General features: G+C 40.7%; 12 non-coding genes across 12 annotated transcripts; all 12 read right to left on the reverse strand.

Moving 5' to 3' along the window:
* Positions 1–5,304: 5,304 nt before the first annotated feature.
* On the reverse strand, positions 5,305–5,393 carry trnar-ucu (transfer RNA arginine (anticodon UCU)). Its single transcript is given in 2 exon segments — positions 5,305–5,340; positions 5,357–5,393. It is a non-coding gene; the product is annotated as a tRNA-Arg (tRNA).
* Positions 5,394–5,550: 157 nt separating this feature from the next.
* Positions 5,551–5,624, reverse strand: trnat-agu (transfer RNA threonine (anticodon AGU)). The gene has a single exon. It is a non-coding gene; the product is annotated as a tRNA-Thr (tRNA).
* A 1,630-nt stretch (positions 5,625–7,254) lies between these two features.
* On the reverse strand, positions 7,255–7,328 carry trnat-agu (transfer RNA threonine (anticodon AGU)). Its single transcript has one exon. It is a non-coding gene; the product is annotated as a tRNA-Thr (tRNA).
* A 747-nt stretch (positions 7,329–8,075) lies between these two features.
* trnat-cgu (transfer RNA threonine (anticodon CGU)) lies at positions 8,076–8,149 on the reverse strand. The gene has a single exon. It is a non-coding gene; the product is annotated as a tRNA-Thr (tRNA).
* Positions 8,150–8,285: 136 nt separating this feature from the next.
* Positions 8,286–8,374, reverse strand: trnar-ucu (transfer RNA arginine (anticodon UCU)). Its single transcript is given in 2 exon segments — positions 8,286–8,321; positions 8,338–8,374. It is a non-coding gene; the product is annotated as a tRNA-Arg (tRNA).
* A 139-nt stretch (positions 8,375–8,513) lies between these two features.
* trnat-ugu (transfer RNA threonine (anticodon UGU)) lies at positions 8,514–8,587 on the reverse strand. The gene has a single exon. It is a non-coding gene; the product is annotated as a tRNA-Thr (tRNA).
* Positions 8,588–9,417: 830 nt separating this feature from the next.
* trnat-cgu (transfer RNA threonine (anticodon CGU)) lies at positions 9,418–9,491 on the reverse strand. The gene has a single exon. It is a non-coding gene; the product is annotated as a tRNA-Thr (tRNA).
* A 136-nt stretch (positions 9,492–9,627) lies between these two features.
* Positions 9,628–9,716, reverse strand: trnar-ucu (transfer RNA arginine (anticodon UCU)). Its single transcript is given in 2 exon segments — positions 9,628–9,663; positions 9,680–9,716. It is a non-coding gene; the product is annotated as a tRNA-Arg (tRNA).
* Positions 9,717–9,855: 139 nt separating this feature from the next.
* Positions 9,856–9,929, reverse strand: trnat-ugu (transfer RNA threonine (anticodon UGU)). The gene has a single exon. It is a non-coding gene; the product is annotated as a tRNA-Thr (tRNA).
* An 831-nt stretch (positions 9,930–10,760) lies between these two features.
* On the reverse strand, positions 10,761–10,834 carry trnat-cgu (transfer RNA threonine (anticodon CGU)). The gene has a single exon. It is a non-coding gene; the product is annotated as a tRNA-Thr (tRNA).
* A 3,518-nt stretch (positions 10,835–14,352) lies between these two features.
* On the reverse strand, positions 14,353–14,426 carry trnat-agu (transfer RNA threonine (anticodon AGU)). Its single transcript has one exon. It is a non-coding gene; the product is annotated as a tRNA-Thr (tRNA).
* A 535-nt stretch (positions 14,427–14,961) lies between these two features.
* trnar-ucu (transfer RNA arginine (anticodon UCU)) lies at positions 14,962–15,050 on the reverse strand. Its single transcript is given in 2 exon segments — positions 14,962–14,997; positions 15,014–15,050. It is a non-coding gene; the product is annotated as a tRNA-Arg (tRNA).
* Between the last annotated feature and the right edge of the window lie 121 nt (positions 15,051–15,171).

Below are 15,171 nucleotides of genomic sequence, written 5' to 3' on the forward strand. Positions count from 1 at the left end.
GGATTTGCCAGATTCTCTTGCTGGAAACTGTTTCACAGCTGATATCATTTACCATCCTAACCTGAAATGCTAACTTCAACAAACAGAACTTTCTCAGTTTATATATGATAGTATTAGAAGTTAGATTAAACCTTTTAATAAACTTGTATTCCTTCAATTCCCCCTTTGGGAGTTCTAAATTACTCCCACACTATATACAAATTTAAACAATTAAAAATTCATTCTTGCAACTTGTGATAGTTACAGGCACATAAGGCATGTTCTGTGTTTATTTTTCTGTAATTGCATGTTGACACATAAACAAAACATGCAATTAGGGTCCGTGAGTCTTTTCTGGTTGGAACTGTGATTTTCTCGTGATCAATCAAGTTTCTGAACCATGAAGAATTATCTTCAGTCATCTTGGTGTAATTTTGCTGAAAGATCAAGAATGTCTTGTTGGACCACCATGTTTGTGCACAAGTGAGTCCTGGAATGCAGTCATCTTCGGATGTGACATGCACACTTTCTTTCCAGCAAACAAGGCATTTGTGACATATTCATCAGCTCTAAGAATATGTTGTTTCTGGAGTCCGGACTTTGTGCGATCTTCATGATGTGTAGTAGTAGGACAATCTTGATCATGTCGATGTATGACTGAAGGTTTCGTAGTCTCTGCGTTGTGTATTTATTTTTTCTTTTTCTTTTCTCTATCCTTTTGTGATAGTTGGCTCGGGAGTGGGTCTAGTTGTTTCTTGAGGTTATGTCTTCATACGCAGACGAGGAGGTCGGTGCATATGGGTCTCGGTTCAGCCATCAAGTGTTATCTGCACAGAGGAAGAGAGAAAACAAAAGACAGGAGAGCAGTATTTGTTCAAACACTAGGGTTGTAAACTTTTCCGAGTCTGCTATTGTTGTTCCTTCTTCCCTATTTCTTAATTATGACACCTAAAGAACGCAGTGAGATGAGGATGGATTAATGGATGGGAAGGCCTATGAGGGATTCTTCACCGAAGGGTTGGCCACCGACGCCTGTTGCAATCGGTTCTTTCCTCGGCTCCCCACTGGTTCGTGTCCTATGCTATCCCTGTTGGAGCAGGAACAACCTTACAGTGTGACACATGAGTCCAGGTTTTCTTTCCCTGACATAATACTGCAGCAGCTGTAATCAACATCACTTGATATGGTCACACTTAGGCTCTAATGGCTTGTTTTTGAATGACTTTATCATAACCCATTGACCTGGGATGATAGTGTGTCCACCTTCTGGTGGAGTCTGCCAACACGACTCAACTCTCTCTCTGGCACTCTGTACTGCCTTTGTGAGGTTTTCACAGTAAGTGATAAGGGCATCTGAGGCAATGTGTACATCAGCATTTCTAAGATCAATCACACCTGGCATCTGCATTGGGGGTCCAGTAATAATCTCATGAGGGCTCAGTCCTACTGATCTGTTAGGTGAGGCTCTTATACTACACAGTACTGCTGGCAACGCTTCAACCCATGGTACTCCTTCCTGATGCATTTTGCTTAGCCTGATTTTGATTGTTCTGTTTGCACGTTCAACCTGACACCAAAATCATGAATTACCCCAAAAGCATATCTGGAATCTGTGTAGATATTAGCAACCGATCCTGAAGCTAGCGTGCATGCTCTTGTTAGGGCTACTAGTTCTGCAGCTTGAGCTGAAAAATGATCTGGAAGACGTCCTGAAGCTAACACTTCCGTGGTGGACGTTACTGCATAACCTGCTCGTCTGTTACCTTTTTCTTTTACTTCACTCATAGGTGTATATGTAAGCGTAACACAATCGTGCGTAATTTCTCCTTCATCCTCTAACAAAACTTCAGTCATAGCAGACAGCATACATGAGGACGGATTTGTGACAGGTGCACGCTGTAAGACAATATTTGGCATTATTGTGGACACTGCATGAGGGCTTTTTTTACGTTTACAGTCTGACCTAACACACTTAATGATGAAAGGTCTGTGCTGTAAAATTACATTTAAGGCTGTGAGTCTACTTAACTTGGTGTTCCCCAAAGGAAGGGTGAGACAGTCACTTTCCTTTTGTTCTATTAAACAAAAATAAGTCTTTCATCTTTGTTGAAAGTTACTGGGGAAATTAAGCACTCACAGCCCAAATGGTTAACACATCAACAAGCTGCCCAACGAGTTTAATGACGAGGGGACGGGCTGCTTCAGAGTAGCAAGCAGACTGAGTAGGAGCTGAGTAACATTGTTAACTTGTTTAAAGTTCTTTTTGTTTTTCCTACACTCCTTTCCCCAATGTCCATGTTTACCACAGTAATAACAACTGCTGCCCTCTCTCTTAGGACATTTGCGTTTCTGTTGATTCTCTGTGTTGACCTTAAAGGATGCTGCTGCAATTTTTACTCTTGCCTTGACATCAGAATCTGTTTCCCAAGTAGTTAACCTCTCCAAGTTGTTTTGTATGGTTCTAGTGGACCATGCTAAGTCTAAGAAAGGCAATGCTTTTCTATGTTCTGACAACAGACCATCAAACCATGTGCGAACTAGGGGACCATTATCTTCTAACACCTTCTCTGAAGTGTCAGCTATACCACTGTACGCTGCTGCTGACTGGCAAAATCTTTGAGTGTACTCACTAACAGTTTCACCCTTCTTCTGTAAACAACTAGTGATCTTCGACCAGTCAATTTTGGGTCCAACAATGTTCTTCAACGCTTTCAGAACTCCCTCTCTCAATTCATCTTTTCTGGCATGTTGTAGTTCAGAAGTAACAGCAGACTCAAAACTGTTGAATTCAGATTCAGTTAGAATTTGTGACATCAGCTGTGTGACTTCTGCCAACGACATGTCGTAAAGACGCATTTTACTGATCAATGCCCTTCTAAAATCAGAAAAATCTGTGCGTACTGAAGGTAAGCTTTGGGATAGTCTTTCTATGTCTCTAGGTCCGAGTGCTTTGGCAACAGTTTGGTTTTGGACAACAGAAGAGTTGGGAGGAACACTTTCAGTTCCCTCAATTCCCTGAGATCTTCTTGCAACACATACCTTTACTGAATCTACAGGCTTATCAGTCAGGATAAGTTTCATCTGACTGTTGGTCTTCTGAGTCACATTTGGTTGAGGCCTTGTTATGGCCCACCTTAGTGTGCATTTGTTTGTTCTGTTCTTTTAATTTATCAATACACCTAGTTTGTTCTTGTGCAATGGATAAGCTATATTCTCTATGGCAACAGATTATGCCTTTCATGTTTTTCTTTCTGATACATGCACCTAACACCTTCTTGCATTCTTCAATAGACCAAACTTTGTCTGGATCAATACCAAATTTCTTTGTCAAATCCAATCTAACTGACTCAGTCATTATGGAATCCATTTTCTCTCCTAACAATGACTTGAACTCACTGTCTGTCCATAAAGGGCTAGCTAGTCAATTTTTCTCAGTTGATGGAACTAGCCTAGCATTTCTTCTAACCATTTTGTGGATTTCTTTTGTTACCACACAATCAAAAAATAAACTTCTCTGATCAACAGAGGGTATACTTGTTAACACAGATCAAATCTTGTTAAACTTCCTTGTTACCAACACATCACAAACTATTAGCATGTTACGCTAATCTTCCCTAAAAGAAAAATGCAAAGGATCTTTCACCTTCTTAACTTTTAGAGGATAAAACAAACAAAAACACTAAATCTTCTCTGATCAAAAGAGGCTACACTCGATAACACAGTTAACCTTCCTTACCCAGAGCAAAGGGTAACACAGAAAATATTAGCACGTTACGCTAATCTTCTCTAAAAGGAAATGCAAAGGATCTTTCACCTTCCTAACTTTAAGAGGATAAACACATCCCTGTTTGAACAGAGGTTCACCAATATTGACACGTAATGTTAACCTTCCCTAACTTTAGAGGATACATTCTCTAGCAATGTAGAGGCTATACTTTCATCTTGAAAATAAACTTTTAAAGGGTAACTTTGTTAGCCAGACACTGCAGCTGTCTGATAACTGTTCTCTGACGGCGCAGAGATTTGTACTGGTCTTCAGTGGTTCTTTGAATAGAGTGAAACTCACCAAATCGTTGTTTGTACGGAAAGGATTCCGTCTGGAACTCAGCCAAAAAAAGTTTGTTCTTTGTTGAGCTTTGAAGTTTCAGGAGTCAGTTCTGGAACTCAGTCTTTGTTGAGTGGAGATTTCAGATCTGGAACTCAGTCTTTGTTGAGTGGAGATTTCAGTTCTGGAACTCAGTCTTTGTTGAGTGGAGATTTCAGTTCTGGAACTCAGTCTTTGTTGAGTGGAGATTTCAGTTCTGTATTCAGGTAAGATTCTCTCTGGAATGCAGTCAGATCTTTGAGCTTGAATTCCAATCTGGATTCAGGTGGAGTTAATTCTATCCGGGTCACGGCACCATCTGTAGTGATCTTTTTCTTTGTAGAAAAGTTAGAAGCTCAGACCAGGAGAGGGTGGAAGTTTTCCAAGCAGAAGTTCTTTATTGCTTGTCGGTAGCTGCAGTCATTCCAACATCGTCTAAATTAAAGTAACTTTACATGGTATATTATAGGCATTTTAAGAGGAGGGACTTCTGGAGGTGGAGATAAATTCAAACAAAGCATGCAAATGTAGTACGAACACACCCTACTCTGAGGGCATTACCAATCCAATGGAATCAGCATAACTATTCAAATGCTGATAGTGGCCAGGAACTCTGGTTCCAAGAGCCATCTCAGAGCCATTAAAGAAAGTCTCAGTGATCAGACTCATTTAACTTACAATGGAGAAAACAGGATTTGCCAGATTCTCTTGCTGGAAACTGTTTCACAGCTGATATCATTTACCATCCTAACCTGAAATGCTAACTTCAACAAACAGAACTTTCTCAGTTTATATATGATAGTATTAGAAGTTAGATTAAACCTTTTAATAAACTTGTATTCCTTCAAGGGACAAGGGAATATCTCAAGCCATTTATTTCTGGATCGAAACTCTCAGTACTCGTGTCTCAAATGTTTCGGGAACCTCTAGTTACGATACATCTAAATGCTGTTTCAGCTTTGAAAAATGGAAAGCGTGTTTTTTTTTCTTCTTTTTTTTCTAGGTAGGTGGCCAACAATAGGTTGTTGCAGATTTTGGCCTAGGCCAGTGGATTTCAACCTATTCTTATTTAAATAGGTGACTTAAGTTAATTAGTAGATGACTCTGTGATCTGAGTTGGGTGTGTCCAATAAGGGAAATAAGCAGAACGTGAAGGGTATGCTTCTGAAGTAGTTTGTGGATTCAAGTTTTAAGCATATGCTTGTCCAACACAAAGACATCTGAGCAAAAGAGGGTATGCACGACTCTGGTGGGACTCGAACCCACAACCTTTGAATATCTCCATTCACAATCTAGAAGTCCAATGCGCTATCCATTGCGCCACAGAGCCACAAAAGACAAGCTTTAAGACGCTATTGCATGCACATCACTTCTTAGATTTCCACATTTTGTGCAGATGCACACTGTTCAGCATGCAAAGATTTACATATGTAAAAGATTAAGTGAGCGGTGCCCACATCCACTGGCATAGGCACATCCACTGGCATAGGCACTGCTGGGATTCGAACCCAGGATCTCCTGTTTACTAGACAGGCGCTTTGACCAACTAAGCCACAGCGCCACTTGCTGAACCTTCTACAATGTGTTGCTATAAAAAGTCTAAAAGAGGTAGCAGGTCAGGAAAATAGCTGATTACATCATGAAAGAGGTTAGGGGATTATTTCCAAAACCCGAGGGGCATTCAGGGCTCTGTTGAAGAAAGAGGGAATATCTGAAACTGTCAATACGTGTTTCTGAAATGTTTTTGGAACCTCCAGTTACAATACATCTAAACTCTGTCTCAGCTAGGAGAAATGGAAAGCAATCTCTGCTATGCTTTCAGCTGATCTGAAAGACAAAATCCAGAAAGCTTTTCATGAATTATATATTCATATTTGTAAAGACTGTTTTGAATACATCCAGAGGCTGGATCTCAACAATAGGAAGTAGCAGATTCTGGCTTAAGCCAGTGGTTTTCAAAACATTCTCGAAACCTCCCAGACGCTATACATTTTTGTTATTTACCTTATTTCAAAAGGGTTAATTGAGCTACTTAGTAGAGTACTCTATGATCTGACGTGGGTGTGTCCAATAAGGGAAAAGAGCAGAATGTGAAGGGTAGGCTTCTGAAGTAGTTTGTGGACCCCAGTTTTAAACATATGTCTGACTCACAGAGACATCAGAGCAAAAGAGGCCACTGACTATTCTGGTGGGACTCAAAACCACAACCAGGGAATTTCTCCATTCGCATCCCAGAAGTCCAAAGTTCTATCCATTGTACCATAAAATGACACACTTCAGGGAAGTATTGCATGCGCAGCACTTCTTAGTTTTTCCAGTTTTGTGCAGGTAAACACAGTTCGTCATGCAAAGACTTTCATATGTGAAAAGGTTAAGCACTCCCATATCCTGTGCCAAAGGCACTGCTGGGATTTGAACCCAGGATCTCCTATTTACGAGACAGGCGCTTTGACCAGCTAAGCCACAGATCAGTGAAATTTGTTGGTAAAACAAGTCTAAAAGAGGTAGCACATCAGGAAAACAGCTGATCACGTCATGAAAGAGGTCCCTTAGAGGTAAGAGGATTGTTTCCAAAACACGAGGGCCTTTCACGCCTCAAGGGAATGTCTGAACTCATTTAATTTTGGCTCTACACTCTCGATAGTCATGCCTAAAATGTTTCCTGAGCCTTCTTCTGATATGAAATGGCAAAATCCAGAAAGTTATCCATGTATTATTCTTCATATATGTAAAGACTTTGTTTGTACAAATATCCATAGGCTTGACCATATCAATGGGTAGTAGCAGATTTCAGGCCTAAGCCAGGAGCTTGCAAACCATTCTTGAAGCGCATCTGCACCACATATATATATATTTTTTATTATCTCTCTCATTTAATACAGGTGAATCAAATAATTGATTGATAATTAACGTACTCGACGATCTGACTTGGGTGTGCTCAATAAGGAAAAGAAGAAAAATGTGTTGCGTAGGCTTCTGAAAAAGTTGGAAAACCCCAGCTTTAAGCAAATGTCAGTCTGGTAAAGACGTCTGTGCAAAGGGACACCATTCGTGACTCTGGTGGGACCCAAAAAACGACAACCTTTTTAAAACCTTCATTTGCAACCGAGAAGTCCAGATTGTCTTTCCTGCCAAGACTTTCACGTCAGAGAAGGAGAAGGTTAAATGACTACTCTTAGAAGCCACAGATTAGGCACTGCTGGGATTCGAACCCAGGATCTCCTGTTTACTAGACAGGCGCTTTGACCAACTAAGCCACAGCGCCAGTTACTTTCACTGGTTCGATGCTTTTGTATACAAAGTCTAAAAGAGGTAGCATGTCAGGAGAATAGCTGATTACATCATGAATAGGTCCCTTTGAAGTTACAGGATTATTTCCAAAACCTGAAAGGTGTGCAGGCTTCTGTTGAGGGACAAGGGAATATCTCAAGCCATTTATTTCTGGATCGAAACTCTCAGTACTCGTGTCTCAAATGTTTCGGGAACCTCCAGTTACGATACATCTAAATGCTGTTTCAGCTTGGTGAAATGGAAAGCGTGTTTTTTTTTCTTCTTTTTCTTCGAGGTAGGTGGCCAACAATAGGTTGTTGCAGATTTTGGCCTAGGCCAGTGGATTTCAACCTATTCTTCTTTAAATAGGTGACTTAAGTTAATTAGTAGAGTACTCTGTGATCTGAGTTGGGTGTGTCCAAAGAGGGAAATAAGCAGAACGTGAAGGGTATGCTTCTGAAGTAGTTTGTGGATTCAAGTTTTAAGCATATGTCTGACTCACAGAGACATCAGAGCAAAAGAGGCCACTGACTATTCTGGTGGGACTCACAACCAGGGAATTTCTCCATTCGCATCCTAGAAGTCCAAAGTTGTATCCATTGTACCATAAAATGACACACTTCAGGGAAGTGTTGCATGCGCAGCACTTCTTAGTTCTTCCAGTTTTGTGCAGGTAAACACAGTTCGTCATGCAAAGACTTTCATATGTGAAAAGGTTAAGCACTCCCATATCCTGTGCCAAAGACACTGCTGGGATTTGAACCCAGGATCTCCTGTTTACGAGACAGGCGCTTTGACCAGCTAAGCCACAGCGCCAGATACTGTGAAATTTGTTGGTAAAACAAGTCTAAAAGAGGTACCACATCAGGAAAACAGCTGATCACGTCATGAACGAGGTCCCTTAGAGGTAAGAGGATTGTTTCCAAAACATCTGAGCAATAGAGGGTATGCACGACTCTGGTGGGACTCGAACCCACAAACTTTGAATATCTCCATTCACAACCTAGAAGTCCAATGCGCTATCCATTGCGCCACAGAGCCACAAAAGACAAGCTTTAAGACGCTATTGCATCCACATCACTTCTTAGATTTCCACATTTTGTGCAGATGCACACTGTTCAGCATGCAAAGATTTACATATGTAAAAGATTAAGTGAGTGGTGCCCACATCCTGTGGCATAGGCACTGCTGGGATTCGAACCCAGGATCTCCTGTTTACAAGACAGGCGCTTTGACCAACTAAGCCACAGCGCCACTTGCTGAACCTTCTACAATGTGTTGCTATAAAAAGTCTAAAAGAGGTAGCAGGTCAGGAAAATAGCTGATTACATCATGAAAGAGGTTAGGGGATTATTTCCAAAACCCGAGGGGCAATCAGGGCTCTGTTGAAGAAAGAGGGAATATCTGAAACTCTCAATACGTGTTTCTGAAAGGTTTTTGGAACCTCCAGTTACAATACATCTACATTCTGTCTCAGCTAGGAGAAATGGAAAGCAATCTCTGCTATGCTTTCAGCTGATCTGAAAGACAAAATCCAGAAAGCTTTTCATGAATTATATATTCATATTTGTAAAGACTGTTTTGAATACATCCAAAGGCTGGATCTCAACAATAGGAAGTAGCAGATTCTGGCCTAAGCCAGTGGTTTTCAAACCATTCTCGAAACCTCCCAGACGCTATACATTTTCGTTATTTACCTTATTTCAAAAGGGTTAATTGAGCTACTTAGTAGAGTACTCTATGATCTGACGTGGGTGTGTCCAATAAGGGAGATGAGCAGAATGTGAAGGGTAGGCTTCTGAAGTAGTTTGTGGACCCCAGTTTTAAACATATGTCTGACTCACAGAGACATCAGAGCAAAAGAGGCCACTGACTATTCTGGTGGGACTCACAACCAGGGAATTTCTCCATTCGCATCCTAGAAGTCCAAAGTTCTATCCATTGTACCATAAAATGACACACTTCAGGGAAGTGTTGCATGCGCAGCACTTCTTAGTTTTTCCAGTTTTGTGCAGGTAAACACAGTTCGTCATGCAATGACTTTCATATGTGAAAAGGTTAAGCACTCCCATATCCTGTGCCGAAGACACTGCTGGGATTTGAACCCAGGATCTCCTGTTTACGAGACAGGCGCTTTGACCAGCTAAGCCACAGCGCCAGGTACTGTGGAATTTGTTGGTAAAACAAGTCTAAAAGAGGTACCACATCAGGAAAACAGCTGATCACGTCATGAACGAGGTCCCTTAGAGGTAAGAGGATTGTTTCCAAAACATCTGAGCAATAGAGGGTATGCACGACTCTGGTGGGACTCGAACCCACAAACTTTGAATATCTCCATTCACAACCTAGAAGTCCAATGCGCTATCCATTGCGCCACAGAGCCACAAAAGACAAGCTTTAAGACGCTATTGCATCCACATCACTTCTTAGATTTCCACATTTTGTGCAGATGCACACTGTTCAGCATGCAAAGATTTACATATGTAAAAGATTAAGTGAGTGGTGCCCACATCCTGTGGCATAGGCACTGCTGGGATTCGAACCCAGGATCTCCTGTTTACAAGACAGGCGCTTTGACCAACTAAGCCACAGCGCCACTTGCTGAACCTTCTACAATGTGTTGCTATAAAAAGTCTAAAAGAGGTAGCAGGTCAGGAAAATAGCTGATTACATCATGAAAGAGGTTAGGGGATTATTTCCAAAACCCGAGGGGCAATCAGGGCTCTGTTGAAGAAAGAGGGAATATCTGAAACTCTCAATACTTGTGTCTGAAATGTTTTTGGAACCTCCAGATACAGTACATCTAAATTCAGTCTCAGCTGGGAGAAATGGAAAGCAATCTCTGCTATGCTTTCAGCTGATCTGAAAGACAAAATCCAGAAAGATTTTCATGAATTATATATTCATATTTGTAAAGACTGTTTTGAATACATCCAGAGGCTGGATCTCAACAATAGGAAGTAGCAGATTCTGGCCTAAGCCAGTGGTTTTCAAACCATTCTCGAAACCTCCCAGACGCTATACATTTTCGTTATCTTCCTTATTTCAACAGAGTTAATTGAGCTACTTAGTAGAGTACTCAATGATCTGACGTGGGTGTGTCCAATAAGGGAGATGAGCAGAATGTGAAGGGTAGGCTTCTGAAGTAGTTTGTGGACCCCAGTTTTAAACATATGTCTGACTCACAGAGACATCAGAGCAAAAGAGGCCACTGACTATTCTGGTGGGACTCACAACCAGGGAATTTCTCCATTCGCATCCTAGAAGTCCAAAGTTCTATCCATTGTACCATAAAATGACACACTTCAGGGAAGTGTTGCATGCGCAGCACTTCTTAAGTTTTTCCAGTTTTGTGCAGGTAAACACAGTTCGTCATGCAAAGACTTTCATATGTGAAAAGGTTAAGCACTCCCATATCCTGTGCCAAAGGCACTGCTGGGATTTGAACCCAGGATCTCCTGTTTACGAGACAGGCGCTTTGACCAGCTAAGCCACAGCGCCAGGTACTGTGGAATTTGTTGGTAAAACAAGTCTAAAAGAGGTACCACATCAGGAAAACAGCTGATCACGTCATGAACGAGGTCCCTTAGAGGTAAGAGGATTGTTTCCAAAACACGAGGGCCTTTCACGCCTCAAGGGAATGTCTGAACTCATTTAATTTTGGCTCTACACTCTCGATAGTAATGCCTAAAATGTTTCCTGAGCCTTCTTCTGATATGAAAGGGCAAAATCCAGAAAGATATCCATGTATTATTCTTCATATATTTAAAGACTTTGTTTGTACAAATATCCATAGGCTTGACCATATCAATCGGTAGTATAAAGTATCGCTTTATAAAGATGTCTATCAATGTAAGCAAATATCATTTGGGAATTACCCGTCTTTCGAATATCTGGGTATTGTGTTAAAAGGTGCTCCACGCATTTTACTTATCATTGTTTACAGGCCTCCAAAATACTCTCCAGCTTTTGCTGAGAACTTAACAGAACTGTTAAGTTCTATTTCCTCAGAGTTTGACTGCTTTGCCATTGCTGGAGATTTTAACATTCACATAGATAATGCAGAAAACAATATGGCAAAAGAAATCAAAACTGTTTTAAAAACTTTTGATCTGACTCAGCATGTACATGGAGCCACACATAATCGTGGACACACTCTAGATTTACTTATCAGTAAGGGTCTAAACATTTCATCAATTGTTATTAAGGATGTAGCACTGTCTGATCATTTTTGTATTTTCTTTGATATATTGATCTCTCCTGCCATTGAAGCTAGATCTGTGTCTGTCAAGAAGAGATGCTTAAATGAGAATACTAGTGTACTATTTATGAAGGCTATATCTTTAACACCAAGCATATCTGCTGACTCTGTTGATTTTCTCCTTGATTCTTTTAACTCAAAAGTTAAGAGTGTAATTGATGATATTGCTCCTGTGAAAGTCAGGAAGAAGAGTGGCAGACAAAAAGCACCTTGGAGAAACTCAACAGCAGTGCAAAATATGAAAAGACAATGCAGAAAAGCAGAGCGCATGTGGCGGAAGACAAAACTTGTAGTCCATTATAACATCTACAAAGACAGCATCCATGCTTTCAATAAGGAACTAAGCAAAGCTAGACAGACTTTTTTCTCGAATATTATAAACAGCAATATAAACAACACGCGCACTCTTTTTGCTACTGTAGAGAGACTGACAAACCCCCCAAGCCAGATTCCCAGTGAAATGCTCTCAGTGAGAAAGTGCAGTGAGTTTGCTTCTTTCTTCTCTGAGAAAATCAATAATATCAGAAAGGTGATCAGCTCATCCTTGAGTTGCGCTGGGGTCAGGCAGATCAAACAACAGCACGAGAAAGTAGCCACTATGTCTGATTTCGAAGAAATTGATGGCAAAATTTTGGAAGAAACCGTACAGCAACTAAAAACATCAACCTGCGCCCTTGATGCACTTCCCACATCTTTTTTCAAAAATGTGTTACACAGCTTAGAAGCAGATCTCCTAGAAGTGGTAAATGCCTCACTTCTCTCTGGGAGTTTTCCGACCTCCCTGAAAACTGCTGTTGTCAAGCCCCTCCTGAAAAAGAGCAATCTGGATAAGACCATATTAAACAACTATAGACCGATCTCAAATCTTCCTTTCATAGGCAAGATCATTGAAAAAGTTGTCTTCAATCAGCTGAACAAATTCTTAAGCTCGAATGGATACTTTGACCATTTTCAATCTGGTTTCCGACCGCACCACAGTACAGAGACCGCGCTCATAAAGATAATAAATGATATTCGCTTAAATACTGATACAGGCAAATTATCAGTGCTGGTACTACTCGACCTCAGTGCTGCATTTGACACTGTCGATCACAAAATACTTCTTGACAGGCTGGAAAACTGGGTCGGGCTTTCTGGGATAGTCCTAAAATGGTTCAGGTCATACTTAGGAGGCAGAGGTTATTATGTGAGTATAGGAGACCATAAGTCTGAGTGGACATCCATGACATGCGGAGTCCCTCAAGGCTCAATTCTTGCGCCACTCCTATTCAACCTGTACATGCTCCCAATGAGCCAAATAATGAGAAAGAACCAAATCGCTTACCATAGCTATGCAGACGACACACAGCTCTACTTAGCCCTATCGCCTAACGATTACAGCCCCATTGACTCCCTTTGCCAATGCATTGATGAAGTAAACAATTGGATGTGCCAAAACTTTCTTCAGTTAAACAAAGACAAAACTGAAGTCATTGCGTTTGGAAACAAAGATGAAGTTCTCAAGGTGAACGCATACCTTCAGTCTAGGGGTCAAACAACTAAAAATCAAGTCAGGAATCTGGGTGTGTCTCTGGAGTCAGACCTTAGTTTCAGTAGTCATGTCAAAGCAATAACTAAATCAGCATATTATCACCTGAAAAATATTGCAAGAATTAGATGCTTTGTTTCCAGTCAAGACTTAGAAAAACTTGTGCATGCTTTCATCACCAGTAGGGTGGATTATTGTAATGGACTTCTCACTGGCCTTCCCAAAAAGACCATAAGACAGTTGCAGCTCATACAGAACGCTGCTGCTAGGATTCTGAGCAGAACCAGAAAATATGAACACATCACACCAGTCCTCAGGTCTTTACACTGGCTGCCAGTTACATTTAGGATTGATTTTAAAGTATTATTACTGGTATATAAATCATTCAATGGCCTAGGACCTCAATACATTGCAGATATGCTCACTGAATATAAACCCAACAGATCACTCAGATCATTAGGATCACATCGGCTAGAAATACCAAGGGTTCACTCTAAGCATGGCGAGTCTGCTTTTAGCTACTATGCCAGCCGCAGCTGGAACCAGCTTCCAGAAGAGATTAGATGTGCTCCTACAGTAGTCACATTCAAATCCAGACTCAAAACACATCTGTTTAGCTGTGCATTTACTGAATGAGCACTGTGCCACTGTTCGTCCGACTGTTTGCACTGTATTTTATTTTATGTTTTAATTATTCTGATTTCTGTATTTTATCTTTTATTCTAAACTGTTTTAATTATTCTGATTTCTTTTGATTATTTTAATTTCTTCTATGTAAAGCACTTTGAATTACCATTGTGTATGAAATGTGCTATATAAATAAACTTGCCTTGCCTAGTAGCAGATTTCAGGCCTAAGCCAGGAGCTTGCAAACCATTCTTGAAGCGCATCTGCACCACATATATATATATATTTTTTATTATCTCTCTCATTTAATACAGGTGAATCAAATAATTGATTGATATGTAACGTACTGGACGATCTGACTTGGGTGTGCTCAATAAGGAAAAGAAGAAAAATGTGCTGCATAGGCTTCTGAAAAAATTGGAAAACCCCAGCTTTAAGCAAATGTCAGTCTGGTAAAGACGTCTGTGCAAAGGGACACCATTCGTGACTCTGGTGGGACCCAAAATACGGCACACTTTTTAAAACCTTCATTTGCAACCGAGAAGTCCAGATTGTCTTTCACATCAGAGATGATTGAATGACTACTCTTAGAAGCCACAGATAAGACACTGCTGGGATTCGAACACAGGATCTCCTGTTTACTAGACAGGCACTTTAACCAACTAAGCCACAGCGCCAGTTACTGTCACTGGTTCGATGCTTTTGTATACAAAGTCTAAAAGAGGTAGCATGTCAGGAGAATAGCTGATTACATCATGAATAGGTCCCTTTGAAGTTACAGGATTATTTCCAAAACCTGAAAGGTGTGCAGGCTTCTGTTGAGGGACAAGGGATTATCTCAAGCCATATATTTCTGGATCGAAACTCTCAGTACTCGTGTCTCAAATGTTTCGGGAACCTCCAGTTACGATACATCTAAATGCTGTTTCAGCTTGGAGAAATGGAAAGCGTGTTTTTTTCTTCTTTTTTTCTAGGTAGGTGGCCAACAATAGGTTGTTGCAGATTTTGGCCTAGGCCAGTGGATTTCAACCTATTCTTATTTAAATAGGTGACTTAAGTTAATTAGTAGAGTACTCTGTGATCTGAGTTGGGTGTGTCCAATAAGGGAAATAAGCAGAACGTGAAGGGTATGCTTCTGAAGTAGTTTGTGGATTCAAGTTTTAAGCATATGCCTGTCCAACACAAAGACATCTGAGCAATAGAGGGTATGCACGACTCTGGTGGGACTCGAACCCACAACCTTTGAATACCTCCATTCACAATCTAGAAGTCCAATGCGCTATCCATTGCGCCACAGAGCCACAAAAGACAAGCTTTAAGACGCTATTCGATGCACATCACTTCTTAGATTTCCTCATTTTGTGCAGATGCACACTGTTCAGCATGCAAAGATTTACATATGTAAAAGATTAAGTGAGCGGT

The sequence above is a fragment of the Siphateles boraxobius genome, unplaced genomic scaffold, assembly GCF_051911475.1.
Source record: "Siphateles boraxobius isolate OS27281-9 unplaced genomic scaffold, OSU_SipBor_1 39, whole genome shotgun sequence".
NCBI lineage: Eukaryota > Metazoa > Chordata > Actinopteri > Cypriniformes > Leuciscidae > Siphateles > Siphateles boraxobius.